This window comes from Clarias gariepinus, chromosome 3, assembly GCF_024256425.1.
Source record: "Clarias gariepinus isolate MV-2021 ecotype Netherlands chromosome 3, CGAR_prim_01v2, whole genome shotgun sequence".
Lineage (NCBI taxonomy): Eukaryota > Metazoa > Chordata > Actinopteri > Siluriformes > Clariidae > Clarias > Clarias gariepinus.
Window position 1 is genome coordinate 42,018,844 of NC_071102.1, and position 16,441 is coordinate 42,035,284.

Genomic DNA, 16,441 nt, shown 5'->3' on the forward strand with positions numbered 1-16,441 from the left:
ATAACTGAACCAAAATTCCTGCTATCTGTTATCACCCAAATGAGGATTAGTTCCCTGTTGACTATGGTTCCTCTTAAGGTTTCTTCCTACGACCATCTCAGTTTTTCCTTGCCACCGTCACTTTCTGCTTCTTTATTAGGGACAATCTGATAGTTTTGATACATATTTTTCACATTTCTCATAGCTTTCTTTTGATTTTGTAAAGCTTTGCAACAATGACCATTTTTTCAAGCGTTATACAAATAAAATTGACTTGAGGTGAATTATACACTTGTTATTCTTATAAAATATATTAGGAGATATAATAGTACAGGAGATGTGTTTAAGTTAATATGGAGTCAAGTTTGTTATTGGAGGCTCAAGTACAAAACAGTAGGACATTCCAATCCTAAACTCTTGTTCTCAAAAGTCCTCAAAAAACTGCTGTCTGCATCATCAGAGGCCAGGATTGTCTTTAAGGTAAAAAAAAGAAACACCCCCTGTTACCATGTACATCTCAAAAAGGCCACACAGGGCCTCCACGAGACAACATTGTCCAAACAGAAGCGGGGCACTAGGATGAGTTAGACAGATCTAGAAGGCATAGGGGGTCTTGGCCTTGACCCTGCTGATATGGGAAACTACCGACCAATTTTAAATCTTCTGCTACTTTCAAAAATTTTTGAAAAGTTGTTGCTGTTCAACTACAGTCCTATTTGTCATCTCATTATCTGTATGAATGTTTACAATCCGGGTTTTCACCTCACCACAGTACCGAGACAACACTTTTTAAGATTGTCAATGACCTTCTTATGGCCTCTGATGCTGGCTCTGTTAGCCTTTTGATTCTTTTAGATCTTTCTTCTGCATTTGAAACCATCTCTCACAATATTCTCATTTTACGACTCTCTGCTCTTGGTATTTCTGGAACTGCCTTATCCTGGTTCACTTCTTATCTGTCTGATCATCAACACTATATTACTTTCCACCAGGCTAAATCCTCTACCGCTCCTGTTTCTCATGGTGTTCCACAGGGTTCTGTTCTTGGCCCACTACTGTTTATCATCTACATGCTTTCTCTAGGTAAAATCACCCGCCGTCATGGTTTCAATTTCCACTGTTATGCAGACGACACTCAACTCTATATCAGTTTTTGACACTACCATCCCTTTTCCACTAACTCCATCTCAGCTTGTGTTGATGACATAAATGCTTGGATAACCAGTAACCTTCTCAAGCTCAATACTGATAAAACAGATTTTTTTTACTTGTTGGTTCACCTAAAAATGTTGCTTCTTTCTGTACTGATACTGTTAACATTTCCGGGACCTTGGTTAGACCTTCCACAACCTTTAAAAATCTGGGTATAACTTTCGACTCCTATCTTACCTTTTTCCGTAATATAGCTCATCTACGGCCCTTCTTAGACATCAAGGATGTTGAGACACTGGTTCACGCTTTCATTACTTCTCGAGTAACCACTCTTGACCACTGTAATTCTCTTTTTTATGAACTACCAAATACAACATTAAATAAGCTCCAATACATTCAGAATTCTGCTGCTAGGGTTCTCACTTATTCAAAGAAATCCTCACACATCACTCCCATCCTACACAAACTTATTATTATTATTATTATTATTAATATTATTATTAATATTATTATTATTATTATTTTTATTAGATCACTGCAGGAGCACCATGTGTAGCTCGACAGTGAAAGACAGGGAAAGGGACAGAGAGGTGAATGGGACAAGAATGCAGCTTAGCCTGTGTCTGCCAACAAGAACCTTCCAACAGAAGTCCCTGCTCTTAGCTGCGCAGATCAGATTCATTATGTAAAAGGGTTGTGGGACCAGGAGGCCCCCTGCAGTGCTGACCTGCAACAAAGCTTTCAGCAGCCTGCTTTCCAAGATGATAACATGCTCAGCATTGGTCTGGACATGCATGGCTTATCGGAAGATTAGCATGAGGATTTGGCTTTTCCCCAGATGCTACTTCATTGGCTGCTCAAGACAACGCTCCCTTTTTCTCTCTGTACTGAGAAGCAGCTGAGAAATTGGAGATGAAGGGACCCTTCCCACAGCCAGTATAATAAGGGGTTCTAAGGGTTTTTTCCCTCAGTTTCCCTCTGCTCAACATGAAAAAAAAAAAAATACCACACTCAAAAAAAAAAAAGTTTGCTCAGCCTGGGCACTGAACCTTGTTATTATTCTTCAGACTTAGCAGGTAATGTGTTTGGCAGAGCTCGGCTCACTCGGCTCAGGAGAGCCCATTTTGTCACTGCTGAGTGAGGTCAGGACTGCAATAGAGTGCATGTTCTGTTTGGCAAACATGTGCTGGCAAAGAGGCTTCTATGGCTCAGACACTTAGACATGCCACGCAGAGACAGGGCCATCTACTTGGATGAACCAGTATCTACAGTACAGTACATGTGCATGTTGAGTCACAAGGAAAATGTTAAACTTGGCTCCCATAAAACAGTGCCACTACTAAAAAAAAAAACTTACAGGGATGTAAGATCCATTCTTTGTCCGTTATCTCTATAAGGCCATTAATACACTAATGCCCCCTAAAAAACGTTTAACACTAAAGTCTATAGTGGTAAAAACGAGCAGCTGCAGAGAGTGCGGGAGCGAGGTGCGTGTCTGCCTTGGTATCATGGAGCTGGCAGATTAAAAAACGGAGCGCTGTGTGGAGGTATTTTACTGCTGTGAATGAAAACACAGCAAATTGCGACATCTGTGAAAAGGTCATTCGCTGTGGTAACACCACCAACTTACACAAACACATAAAACGACATGACAAAGAGAGCTCGGAAGTACAAAGAGAAAGACAGGAGCCTATCTTTCAGACAGGGCCCGGCCGGCAGCGAGACAGAAGTCACTGGCAGAGTCCTTTCAGCTTCAGAAATATCCAGGTAGCTAACACTGGTAAAAATACGTTTTTAGTCATATTGGATCTTCAGCATGAAGTGTCATCACCATAGTTGTTGCAACAAAACATAATAATGGGTAATATAAACCACAAATTAACAATGCTTACACTTACTGTAGGGTTAATGTGGTGTTATTTTGTAAAACTGCGGTTTTATATTAAAACTAAAGTGATTATTTTGCCGGTGTTGAAAAATGGTAACACTTTACAAATAAAGTGTCATTTGTTAACACTGTATTAATGGACAACTAAAAATTAATAATAATTTTTTTTACAATATTTATATTTAAGATTAAAAATAACTGCACTGCGCCGGGTGTGTATTCATGGTGTGTGTGTGTGTGTGTGTGTGTGTGTGTGTGTGTGAGTGTGTGTGTGTGTTTAATTTAACCATGTAAGGGACACTATAGGATTTTAAGCTACATGGATAGGCGATAGACTTAAATTAATAATTTTGTACAGTAGATGTAATTTATATTGTGTACTAAAAATTATCGGTAAATTAAAGTATCTGTATCAGTATCGGCGATATTGGCCCTGTATTTACTTGGTATTGGATCGATACAAAATTTTGCAGTATCGCCCACCTCTAGTGGATGCTTTATCGAAGGCTTGAACAAAATATCCGTTGATTTACGCAGCATTTAATAAAGTAGAGATGCACATTAACAATATATGCAGATTCACACCTGTGAAGCTTTTTCTGAAACACACCTGCATTCAAAAGCAGTGGCTAGAGTGGCATTGCTCCAGCTATCCAATCACTGCACAAACACGATGCCCCAATTGCCCCTATTTTTTGGGGGGGTACTAATAAACAGTCCTAAACATCATTTATTGACATTGTGTGTATTCAAAACAAAGATGAAGCTATGCCTTTATGACATATTTGCTAAACTCATTTTTTACATTTTTTTGTGATTTGTACATTTTCTCTTTAATAAACAGCTGACAGCAGTGGCTAGTGTTAGGACCTTATAGTAGCAGGTATAATATAAAACTATATAAATACACTATATACAATATAAACTGCTTAAATCAGGTGAAATGTTGCACACGACTTGACAGTCTATTCAGAGAAACCGGCATCACTTAAGGTGTTTAGATGTTGCTGATCTAAGCAAAGTAAATGATTTTATTAAAAATTCCCCTAAGATTTAAGGGCTGCTTCGAAAAGTTCCACATAATGGCATGAATAAAGCAGTAAATACACTGTGTTGATATGTTTAATCAGTCATTAACAAGACAATGTTAACATGCTAATGTTAAATGGGCCAGAAGTGTGTGTGCGTGTAGAGCGAGATGTCTGTGTGTGCTAGCATCTGCATTTGAGTTTTTTTGACTTAGCTAAATAAAACTCCTCTTGCTTTGACATCCACATAACTATCCGCATAAATCGCTTGCACGTTTATTTTGAATCGGCTTATGCAGTTTTTTTTGGCTGGTAAAAAAACCAAAAGCAAACAGTGATTATAGTCCACAAATTGCTTGTCTTTTGGTTTTGGTTTTTCCACATTTCAATTTCAGATTTGATTTCAGTTGGTTGCTTTTTTTTCAGTTGGGAGCATCTATTGTCCCTCCCCCTGTCTCTCTGTCGAGCTATACATGTCGCTCCTGAGCTGCCAGTGATCCAGACCCCCTCTGCCCTCTGGACCTGTTTGACTCGTCCTGGTGTCCCGCTTCCAGTTGGAGATCTCGTCGCATGGACGACCCGTGTGGTCTGCCGGGGATGCGTGTGGTGACTGGGGAAGAAAAGCCTCCACCAGCCTCCACTTTTCCACGAAGACAGTCCTGACCTCAACTGATGCTGACAGCTGTTCTCTGAGGACGTGTGACTGCAGTTGCTCGATAGTTCAGAACTAGAGTTTCCTACAGTCTACCCGAGCCTCCAGTAACAAACTGGACTCCATATTAACTTAAACATTTCTGCGGTTATACTGAACTTTCAGCCTCCTAACACACAGTATGAATGCAGATCAATCCCTGTTATCTGTTATCACCCTAATGAGGATGGGTTCCCTGTTGAGTCTGGTTCCTCTTAAGGTTTCTTCCAATTACCATCTCAGGGAGTTTTTCCTTGCCACTGTCGCCGTCGTCCTAGGCTTGCTCATCAGGGACAATCTTATTATTTTGATTCACACACATTCACATTTCAAACTTAAATAAATTAAATCTTTTGAGTGTGTGAAGCTGCTTCGAGACAATGTCAATTGTTAAAAGCGCTACACAAATTGAATTGGATTCATTTGTTATTTCATTATTAAAATTAACATCCTTTCTTAATAATAGAACCTGACATATTTTTCAGAGTTCATTTGTTATATATAAGTTCATTCTGGTGTTGTTTTATCCAAAGCTGCTGTATCATTAAGGTAGGCAAAAAGGTTTTTTTTTTTAATTATATATTCTTAGTATTGTGTTATTGTTATTGTTAGTCAAGGTCCTGCCTCCGTGTATTTTTTCATATGTTCTAAAATTATCAAAAAACTGGCCTCACTAATTCAAACCTCTGATTACTTAAAAACTGTCAGTAAAATGTCACAAGTTGGTATATAACATCTAAAGTACAGCATGCATTCAGCTCCTCGGCCATCTCCTCAACTCATGGTCAAGAGGTGGGCCTGAGTAATTCTCTTCGTCCGGCATAGCATTCTAGCTCACCACCCTGCTGTTATCACCCAGATATACAGTGCCAGGCAAATGTTTGGACATTCTTAAACAATAGAACAATTCGGGATTTTTTTTAAACTGTAAAATTCCCAGTAATTAAGTAACAGCCTGCAAAAGCACTGCTGTTTTGTCAAGTGCATTTGCATCATGATGAAACTGGCTTTTATGAAGACCATCCCAGGAAAGAAAGCAAGACCAAAACTTATCTCTGCTGCAGAGAAGTTTATGTAGATTTACCAAAGTCATAATTACCAATTTACAGGACATCCAATTAGAGCAATTATGAAGGCTTTAGCAGCCACATCTCATTTTATACAATGTAAAAAGAAATAAAAATCAGTGAAGCCCACCAAAAATAATGGATTGTTGAATAAGGTTTATCCAATATGCTTAGATCAAGCCTCTTTCTCTTCTGCTCTTGCAAAAGCACTTCTGTCTATCAGGAATAACCCCTGAAGGTGATCTGCAGCAATAGTTTTTCCCTTTTATAAGCTACACTCGATGCTGAGTGAAAACGCTGAGGGAACACTCTTTGCGCGACTGGTTGTTGAAGCATGTGTGTCAAACACGGCAAACATTTTGGCATATATCACCTAGGTCAGGTGACGTCATTTGATTAGGTGCATCTGGAAGTTATAAATAGACCTGAACCAGAAACATCCTTAGCTTTTTTTGTCTTCAAGGACTGCATTGTTGTGTGCGTGTGTAAAAGCACTTTTTTAAAAGAGATTTTTAAAAAACGTCTTATTACTCACCACAAAGATGGCAGAGTTAGACATGAGTGCCGTCCCTCTGGGTAGAATATCTCGCTAAGGGGGCTATTTCCACACTTTTTTGTTTTTAGTTTTTGAGGGAAGAGCACGCTATCCTCGGGCTTGAGGGAGCATGTGAGCATTGCAGTCTCCTCCCTATTAAAGTCCTTAGCGCTCAGCTCACCGTCTTTAAACGAAACCGCGAGCCGCGGCGTATTTCTCGCGTGCGAATCTGGCGGAAGCAAGCCTTTGTGGGGCTTCTCCCCCACCGTGCTCAGGGGTTGGGACTGTCGGCCACCCAGTCCTGACCAGGTCCGGTTCTCGCCAGGCGTGAAGCGCAAAAGGAGAGTGTGGCGAGCCGAGCACCCCCTCACAGAGATTGGGACGGGACTCGCCGCGCTTTGCAGTCCGCCTCAAGGAGGCCAGACCTGAGGAGCATCATCTCCTCTAAAAAGCGAGTCCTGAGGCTTACGTGCCCAGGACCATGGGGGTGTCTCGCCCTGGGAGGGGCGGGGCGTGTAAAAGTTTCCAATAAGGAACGACAGACGCTTCCCTCACGGGCTGGGGTCCGGTCTTAGATTGCTGTCCAGCCCAAGAGATCTGATCAATTGCCTCGAAACTATGACTCTATTTCGTAGGCCGACCAGTGTGTGGTGTTCAGATCTAATATCTCTCCTGTGAGGAGGGAGCTTCTGTCTTAGGATCAGGGGACGACATTCCATTCCCGGCCCGAGCTGAAGAGAGACTGGTCTTCCAGTCAGTGTAATTGAAACTATACTAAGTTCTAGGACTCCCTCTACTAGAAGAACTTATGCCCTCAAATGGAGTGTATTTAAAATGAGTGCATAGTAAAACATGTAGACCCAGTCCACTGCCAAATTGTTTCAGTGCTAGAGTTGCTACAAAAAATTGACCTCGGGCTTATGCCCTAGTATTCTCAGAACGTACGTAGCCGCTATTTTGGCTTGTCATGTTCTGCCTGATGGGGTTTCTGTGGAAAGCACCCTTTAGTTGCCCGCTTCATTCATGAAACGAAACGGTTGAGGCCGCCCACTAGAGTGACAGTCCCTTCTTGGGATCTAGCTATTGTGCCAGAGGGGTTGGTTGACACCCCCTTTTGAACCACTAGAGTCAGCGCCTGTCAGGCTTCTTGTCAGGGATGAGATGGTTTTTCTCATGGCCATTACTTCTCTGAAAAAAAATTGGAGATTTGCAGGCTTGATCCGCCTCCCCATCTTGCTTAGACTTTGCCTCTGGGCTAGTCAAAGCTATTCTGCATCCTTACCCTAACTATCTTCCGAAGGTTTAATTCTCGACTATGCACTCATTTGTTCTCAAAGCCTCTGTCCTCCAAAATTTATAGCTCCGGAACAGGAAAGACTTTACTTACTGTGTCCAGTTTGTGCTCTTCAGATTTACAGTACATCCACCGCGCTAGCCAGTGGCTTAAATCAGAGCAGGTTCTTATATGTTATAGGCCGCAACCAAAGGGCGGCCGCCACAAGACAAACATTGTCACCTTGGGTGAGGGATGCTATTGTCCCTGCCTATGAGATGCATGGTCACACTTTAGGGCTCATTCGACCAGGAGAATTGCCTCATCAATTGCACTGGCAAGAGGTGTCTCCTTGCAGCAAGTGTGTGATGCGGCAGGTTGGTCCTCTCCGCACATATTTGTCAGATTCTATAGTTTGGATGTCCATGCTACTCAGCATCCCAAAGTTATGTCTGAGACCTGAGAATGTTTCCGGTTCATGCCTATTTATAACCTCCAGGTGCACCTAATCAAATGAAGTCAACTGACTGAGGTTATATATGCCAAATTTTATGGCATGTTTGACACAGGTGTGTTCTGTTAGTGTCCTGATTAGTGTCCTTATTTAAACCTCTACCTAGTCAAAAATCTTAATCTCGCAACATCTGTTGTTGTTACTGCTGTAGTCTAATTACATCTGTCTGGTTACTGTCTTGATATGTTTTGGTTTGTATTTAATGTTCTTTGCTAATTAATTTTTCATATGCCTTTCCTGCATCCATCCCACCCCTGACAGTGTCCGAGCATCACCTCATCTTTTTCACCTTCAGCCTGGCACCATCTCATCTCCCTGACACTGCATTGTCAGAGCTACCACAAGCCTGCACATCCCATGCTACCCCACAAAACATTTACATTTACATTTAGGCATTTGGCAGACGCTCTTATCCAGAGCGACTTACATTTTTATCTCATTACACATCTGAGCAGATGAGGGTTAAGGGCCTTGCTCAAGGGCCCAACAGTGGCAACTTGGTGGTTGTGGGGGGGTTTGAACCTGGGATCTTCCGAACCGTAGTCCAATGCCTTAACCACTGAGCAAAGGGTTCTCACAAAACCTTTACTCTTTGCTCACAAAAAAGCCTCCACCAGATGTAGAGGTGGTGTACAAATCCGAATCAATGTGCAGTAAGCCAATAATGTGGAGCGCCCCCCCCCCCCGACATTTAGTAAGCAGGCAGTGGCAAGTATGGTTGTCTTTATAAACAGCAAAGATACACACCAGATTGGGCCTAGTGCTGTCACCGGAAACTGCTTTTGTCTTCCTTGCAGTCATTCAACGTCTCCTTGCATCTCCCAAGACAGAAAACAGACCTGACACCATACTGCATCTGTACAACATCACAGCATTACAAATTTTGAAGACAACAAAGGAAGAGCTTATGACAAAATATGGTGTGAATTAGGGAATTGGGATTTCAGAATGAATATGTTGTTTTGATTAATTTACATCTATCATTGCTAAAGTACAGAGCTGGCAACTCTAATACTAGGATCATTCCTTTTTAAACACACTTTCTGGTCTCCTTTTTGATGCTGCCCATATTGTACCCATGTGCGTTTGTGGAGTCCGTAATCCGGCAGTTTTGTACAAATGTCCAGCAGAGGGTACTCTCATTATAATTCTTCTCTTTGCTTGATGTTTATATATATATTGTAGCGTTTTTACGCCGGAAGGAATGCTGGAGAGACGAGTGAGCTTATTTGCTACCCAATGCAATGGCTGGGAGTACTTTATTAAGCACACAGCATGTAAGGCATGAGCAGCACCTTCACTCAGGAGCCTACATCCAATTCAGCACTAGCTTGAACTGGAGCACATTTCACACGTCACACACACCCCTCACACAAACAGGGCCGAAGCCACCAACCCAAACACCTTTCCCCAACATGGTGAACACACACCGACATCCCCGCAAGGCATGCTGGTCGTCAGCCGCCGCCCCGCCCACGCCACAATATATAGCTGAAACTCTGTCTTGTTTGTCAGATCTAAGAAACACCAACCTCCCTACCCCCCCCTCCACACACACACACATGACTGTATTCATTAGCTAGACATATACAACACATTTGTGATTAAGCAGTGGCATGAATGTCCACATTTATCACATAAACACAAGACCTGTATCAACATGAAACATTTCCAATACAAAAGACACTCTGATATATAAAGCTTTACATTAACAGTGATCTGTATCTGCCCATACTGTCCGACTAGAAATCAAAGCCACTCTTCCATGTGGCTCTATTCTGCACTTTAAACAGGTTAAAGATTAGTGAGGGTGCGGTGTTTCCTCGCAGACAGCCTGTTTACATTAGCCAGGTTGATTTCGAACATAACCCAGACTTGGTGTCTTCTCTGGATCTATTTGTGATTAACGGCCATCTTGGATCGGCCACCGTATTTATCTAGGATCAACAGAAGAAATGTCTGATTCAAAACGTTCTGCATTATTAAAGCCAGCTAAAATAATTGATCTATTTATTTATAGAACTATTAAGATATTAACCTTTTGAAATGTTTTCCATCTTTAACTATTGGGGGGGGGACCACTTTAAAGCAAATTAAAGTTTTATTTTACAATTCAATCCATCCCTTATTTTTACCAATAAAAAAAAAAAAAGTAATAATTTTATCGCGGTGTACCAAAACCTGTGGTTTCAGGTTGTAGTTTTCTAAGATGGCCAGTAGAGGGAGAGATTTAGTTAAAATCTATTAGACATGAATGTTTCCCTTACACTCTGGAACATTTGGTATTTGACTTTTAACTTCAAATAAATCTAAATTAATGTGGTTTGTGATACGGATATACTCTTACATGTTACAGCTCTAGATTGGCGGTGGATGAATGCTACTAAAGACACATGTCTTATTAGCTTTTACAGCTGCTGTAACATAAGTGATAAAAGAAGCAGACTTGTTTTGTAGATATTCTGCAACCGTTTATTTTGCTATTAAAACAGCCACAGTTCTTTCATCACAGCAGAGATTCAACACCATGTTGGAAAGGTTGTTTTGAGACTGCTGGTCCATGGATTCCAGCAGTCGGTGCCAAATCGAAACCCTTTCACCCAAGTGATCGATATTTATCTGACCAGGCTATGTTCTTCATCTGTACAGTTTTGGTTGATCCTATGCCCAATAGACCTTCAGCTTGGTGTTCTTGGATGACAGAAGATGAACCTGAAATGGTCTCCTACTGTTCTAGTTCATCCTCTTCATGTTGTGCATTCTGAGATGCTTTTCTGCTCACCACAGTTGAAAAGGGTGGCTATTTGAGTTGCTGTAGCCTTTTTGTCAGATTGAGCCAGTATGCTGCCCTTTTTTAGAACACGTTTCTCATTGCCAAGATTTTTCCATCCAAAGAACTGCTAGATGTTTATTCTTCATGACAACATCCTGAGGAAACTTTAGGGACTGTTACATGTGAAAATCCCAAGCAATCAGAAGTTATAGGAAAACTCAAACCAGCCAGATCCACAATCACGCCGTAAAAAACTTTGCTAACTAAATAATTTAGGCAACATCCCTCAGTTTAATTAGATGTTATTACAGTAGATTTTAGCATTTAAAATTTCCATTTAAACTTTTTTTCAGTATATAAGATGATGACAGATTCCTACTTTCTTTGGCAAATTACCTTCATTGCAAAAAGTGACCTTAATTAGCTAACGTTTGCAGAGAAAAAAAAAGTTAATCCAACTAATTTAATTCTGCTTTAAAATCTTAAAGTTTCAGTTTTAACTATTCAATTGAATTAAAGACCTTGTTTTAATCTAGACTACACTTGTAAATACAGTCTAATTAAGTTTGTGTGCGCGGCTTTTTATTATTTGATTATATTGCTGATTTAAAACACTGTTTTTTTTAACGTTTGTTTTGAAATGGAAAAAAGTCTTCATAATGTTCATATATACTGTATGAATGCAGAAAAGCTCATTAAACATTTTAAATAGCCTTTATACAAGCTAAAGTCTTGCTTATTTGTTAGATAAAAGATTTTATGAGACCTTTACAGCTCCAGGATCACTGGTTCATTTCTAAGCTTGGGTTAATCAAGTTCGATGAATCCTTCAAGTTTTCCAGTTTCGTTTAACTTTTCAAAAAAAACATGACAGGAAGTTAAAAGAGAAAAAAGAGTATGCATGTATATGTACAGTATGTACAGTATGTATGTGTGTGTGTGTGTGTGTGTGTGTGTGTGTGTGTGTGTGTGTGTGTGGTGCTATACGATGGACTGGACAGAGTGTATTCCTGACCATTCAGACTATTCCTGTTCCACATCCAGTTATCATTCCGGCTCCGAATGATAACCCAGACGGTAAAGTTTATTAAATAAATACTAAAAGTCACAGCATTTTGTCTGGTGTAGTTTAAAAATGGCATTGAGTCATTTACGAGTCAGCTCTTGTTGTTCAGCTCAGTCAAATGATATGATTCATTGGAAACAGCCATTTGTGCAGCTACAGCACAGTGAGGCACGCTCTTTTCCTTTTTTTTTCTTTTTTTTTTATAAATCTTACTGTGTGTGCATGTGTAAGAGACCTTGGTGCTCAAAACTCAGCCATAACATGGAGAGGAAATGAGAAACAATGCCTTCATGAATCTCCCTGAAAAAGCGAGGAACTGAGAAATAAGACTTATAATAATCATCATTAAATATATACATGACATAATACCAAAAATATAAAAAAGTTAAAAATGTAAAACTAAATGGTAATTAAACACACACACACACACACACACACACACTTAGTTAACTTTGCAAAGTCTAAAACTCGTCTTTTTACTTTTCAACAATAACGCCACAAAGCCATTTTCTGTATTTTTTTCTTTATGAGGACATATGTTTAGTACAAGGAACAAGAAACCATTTTTTTCTCTCTCACACACACACACACACACACACACACACACACACACACTGCATTTCTGACAACACTTCATATTAAGATAAGCCTGTGTTAAGACAGATTTGACATTGCCAATGTCAAAAAGCACAAAACAATTGAGCTGTGTACTGTGTGTGTGTGTGTGTGTGTGTGTGCGTGCGTGTGTGTGTGTGTGTGTGTGTGTGTGTGTTGGGGGGCACTGTTTTCCAGTCGATTGAAGAGCCGCTGCAAGCTTTTTCCACTAAATTTGGCAGTGTTCCCTTTGAGCTTGCCAGCACCCACATCCACCTGCACACACACACACACACACACAGAGAGAGAGAGAGAGAGAGAGAGAGAGAGAGAACAACCCTCATCTGCAATCATATCCCATTTAGTCCTCTCATACTATCACACTAACATAATTCTCTCGTTCGGACATGCAATTGCTCTATTGCACGTATACCCATCACACACACACACACACACACACACACACACACATTACTCAACTGCACAATGTCTTTGTGTTTCAAAGTTTCAAAAAGAATCTGAAGTTCACAACACACTGCTTACAAAACACACCTTATACAAAAATTATTAGGTGTGTGTGTGTGTGTGTGTGTGTGAGAGAGAGAGAGAGAGAGAGAGACTTTTCTACAGCTTTAGGGTGTGCAGAGTGGCTTTTGATCCATTATCGCAGCAGGGAGTTTCCACTGAAGTGCACTTCAAATGAGTTCGTTCTTTCCACCTGTGCAGGTGTGTTTGTGTGTGTGTGTGTGTGTGTGTGTGTGTGTGAGAGAGAGAGAGAGAGAGAGAGAGAGAGAGAGAGAGAAAATGGGGAGGTCAGGAGGTCGCTATGAATGTGTATTTGTGTGTGCCACTGCTGTCGAATATTTAAACTGCCATTAATGGAGTGAGTAATGACGGGTTTTCAACACACTGGGGATGATGTCATTGCACTGTGCTTGTGAGGCACAACACACACACACACATTTTTCCTGTACCTTTAAGTATTATCCATTAAAATAGTTATTTATGCAGATGATTAATGCCCTGCTACACCAAAATCTTGGCTTCTTTTTTTTTTTTTTTCGGTTTTACCCTCTGGCATGTGGGTACGAGCCAGATGTCCTCACAAGGTCAAAACCAACAGATAGTTTTGTCCTCACAAAGACATAAAAACACGAGATTACACACACCTCACACTTACTCAGGAACAATGCATTCCCACCTCCCCGCCCATCATCCTTAAGGATTTGGCTCAAATAATAATGACCTCATTTAACCCCTAGCTAAGTCTCTCTCTCTCTCTCTCTCTCTCAGCCTCTGGATGAGAAACCCTCCAGCTAAGTGACATGACAATGCTCCTGTTCAGCAGCGCTTTGCCAATGACTCTAATCTCTCCTTTTTCTAACCAAAAAAGAATGTTGGTTTGAAGTCATCGGGGCGTGTCTTAAATCAACCTCTTTACTACTTTTGTAAGGTGTCTAAAAGTTTAATTTACCCTGGGGCACTAAATCATTCACCTAGTAATCATTCATCTTGTAATAACTACATTAAAGGGTTTTAACTTTAAGACACTTCACACGGCCTGCCCCCCCAAAAAAGCACATTCTTATTCCAATCACTATTTTATTACGCATTCCACTACTACTTCATTACAATCAAATAGCTTTGATTATGGTGTGCAGCAATGTGGTGTCCACCTCATGTGTCAGAATGATTTGTCATGCTCCCAGAACCACCCTGTAGCAATCTGAGTTCTGGAATATGGCCACGCCACCAGGGATGAAAACACACCCTACAGTAGATGTGATAACCTGATCATTCGTTATACTCGCTTCATCAGCTGACTTCATTTTATTGCCACATACTGTAATGTTGCTGAGCCTAGACCTGACTGACGAAAGCAACCCCAGATCATAACATGTCTCATAACAACCCCAGATCATAACATGTCTCATAACAACCACAGATCATGCCTCCTTGTACAGTGGCCACTATGCATGGCTATTCATGTGCTTCCCTTCTTACCCTGATGCACTCATCGCTTCGGAATAGGGTCAATCTAGACCCATCAGGACCTTTTTCTATTGCTCCAAAGTCCAATCTTTATGCTCCCTAGCAAACTAAAGGTATTTTTTTCTGATTATTCTCAGTGGTTTTCTCATGGCCACACAGCTGCTTAGTCACAGTCCTGTGAGTTATTGTCACACTGCGTGTTGAAATGCTCTTAATTTCACAATTACGTATACTGTAACTGTCATTTGCTGCAAGCTTCTGTCAGTGTTTCCTCAACGCAGCGACCTCCACGATCACCAAGCAGTACATTTACTTTTAGGCGTAGATACAGGAAGTCCTTTAATTTTCTTGAAGTGTCCCGAACTTTCCCCAATTCCTCCGAAGGGTGACACACAATGATACCAGGAACTCCCCAAAATGAAGCTCCATCAAGCTAGCATGTACTTGTAATGAAAAAAAAACTGACCTGTCTGGAAGCCAGAGAGGAAGCAAAAAAAAAAAAGGAAGAAAAAATGATCAAGAATGACATCTGTAGACATCTGAAGCACATAAGGTTAATTAGTTAACTCTCTTAATTAGCTTGGTCTTAGAGTTACACAGTATCTCTAGCTGGACCCTGATGCTTTTCTGATAAATGAGAATAATTAATTAAAGGAGAATTAAACAGTAAACTAGTGCTTTGATTGTAAATTAGTGCTTTTGAAGTAAACTAGTTGATTGACGTGTATAGTCATGTACATGGCTATACACGTCAATCAACACATTTGATTCATGATTCATGAGTCAGACTCTAAGGCACAACAGCATGGCTTACTGGAAAGTAATCTATGAAAACTGTACTTTCAAAGATGAATGGATGAATCGATATATCTTAATTCTTTCTATGGGACGTTTAAAACCAGTTTATCTTATATGTTCTAAAACCATGGTGATATTAAAAAGCGGTAACATGCGGCACTACTATAAAACACCTGTCACTTGAGCAAACATATCCGTAGCAGTCCAAGGTAAGGGCATGTGAAATAACCGTACTGAGAGCCACAAGAGTTTGTTTTCTGTACAAGTATCGGTAAATTGTCCATATTTTGGAAAAATTTGACATTTCTTTTTTTTTTTTATAGTCTTAAAATAATAGCATATATAGAGATATAACTCCTTATACAAGAAAATTTTGTTGACCAGACCTTTTTAAGTTTTAATTCAGTACCCCTGATCTAAACAATAATTTTAAGACGTGTAAAATCGGTCATTGGTTGTTATTAGGTTTACCCAGACAGGAAGCTATTAAATAAGCTTGGTTAAAAATCTTCAATTTAAGATCCATACAGACATACTGGAGTCACTGGAGTCACCCTAAGCCAATTCGCAAGTAAATAGCTGCTGCTTGGTATTAACTATGATGTTCCCACAGTAGAATAAGTCGTGGGCTCAAGTTATTTTTTATTTTTGGGGTGTCAAATTAAAAAAATTACTTGCAGCCTTATTATTTATTAGTTTTTATGTATTTATTTATTTATTTGATTGTTTAAAAAAAAAAAAAAAAGCCCACCGTGTCACTTCTGTGTCTGACAATAGCAAGGTATGTAGTTTAATCCGACTAGACATGTGTCACAAAACAAATTTCTGACTAATGCAAGAACACATTAGTCATACAATTATATGCGTTGTATTATTCAAAGCGACACAGAGAAAAGAAATAGGAAATCCTGGTTGGCTCATCATTCCAGTTATTCAGACTCATAATATATTAACATCTTGCACACATACACAGAGGAATCCCATTATGATGCCCTATGACACTGCTTAGTCGAGTCTATTGAATCTAAATATAGTTTGAGCAAAGGTTTCCACTTCCTGTCACATCTGGCACCTGGGTGTAGTTCCACACT

The 16,441-nt window shown here is 40.1% G+C and overlaps 1 protein-coding gene across 1 annotated transcript in view; it reads left to right on the top strand.

The window, feature by feature from the left end:
• LOC128518710 (sialoadhesin-like) overlaps positions 1–16,441 on the top strand; it is a 1,187,000-nt gene that overhangs the window by 618,326 nt on the left and 552,233 nt on the right. The gene's annotated exons all lie outside the window — the stretch shown is intronic.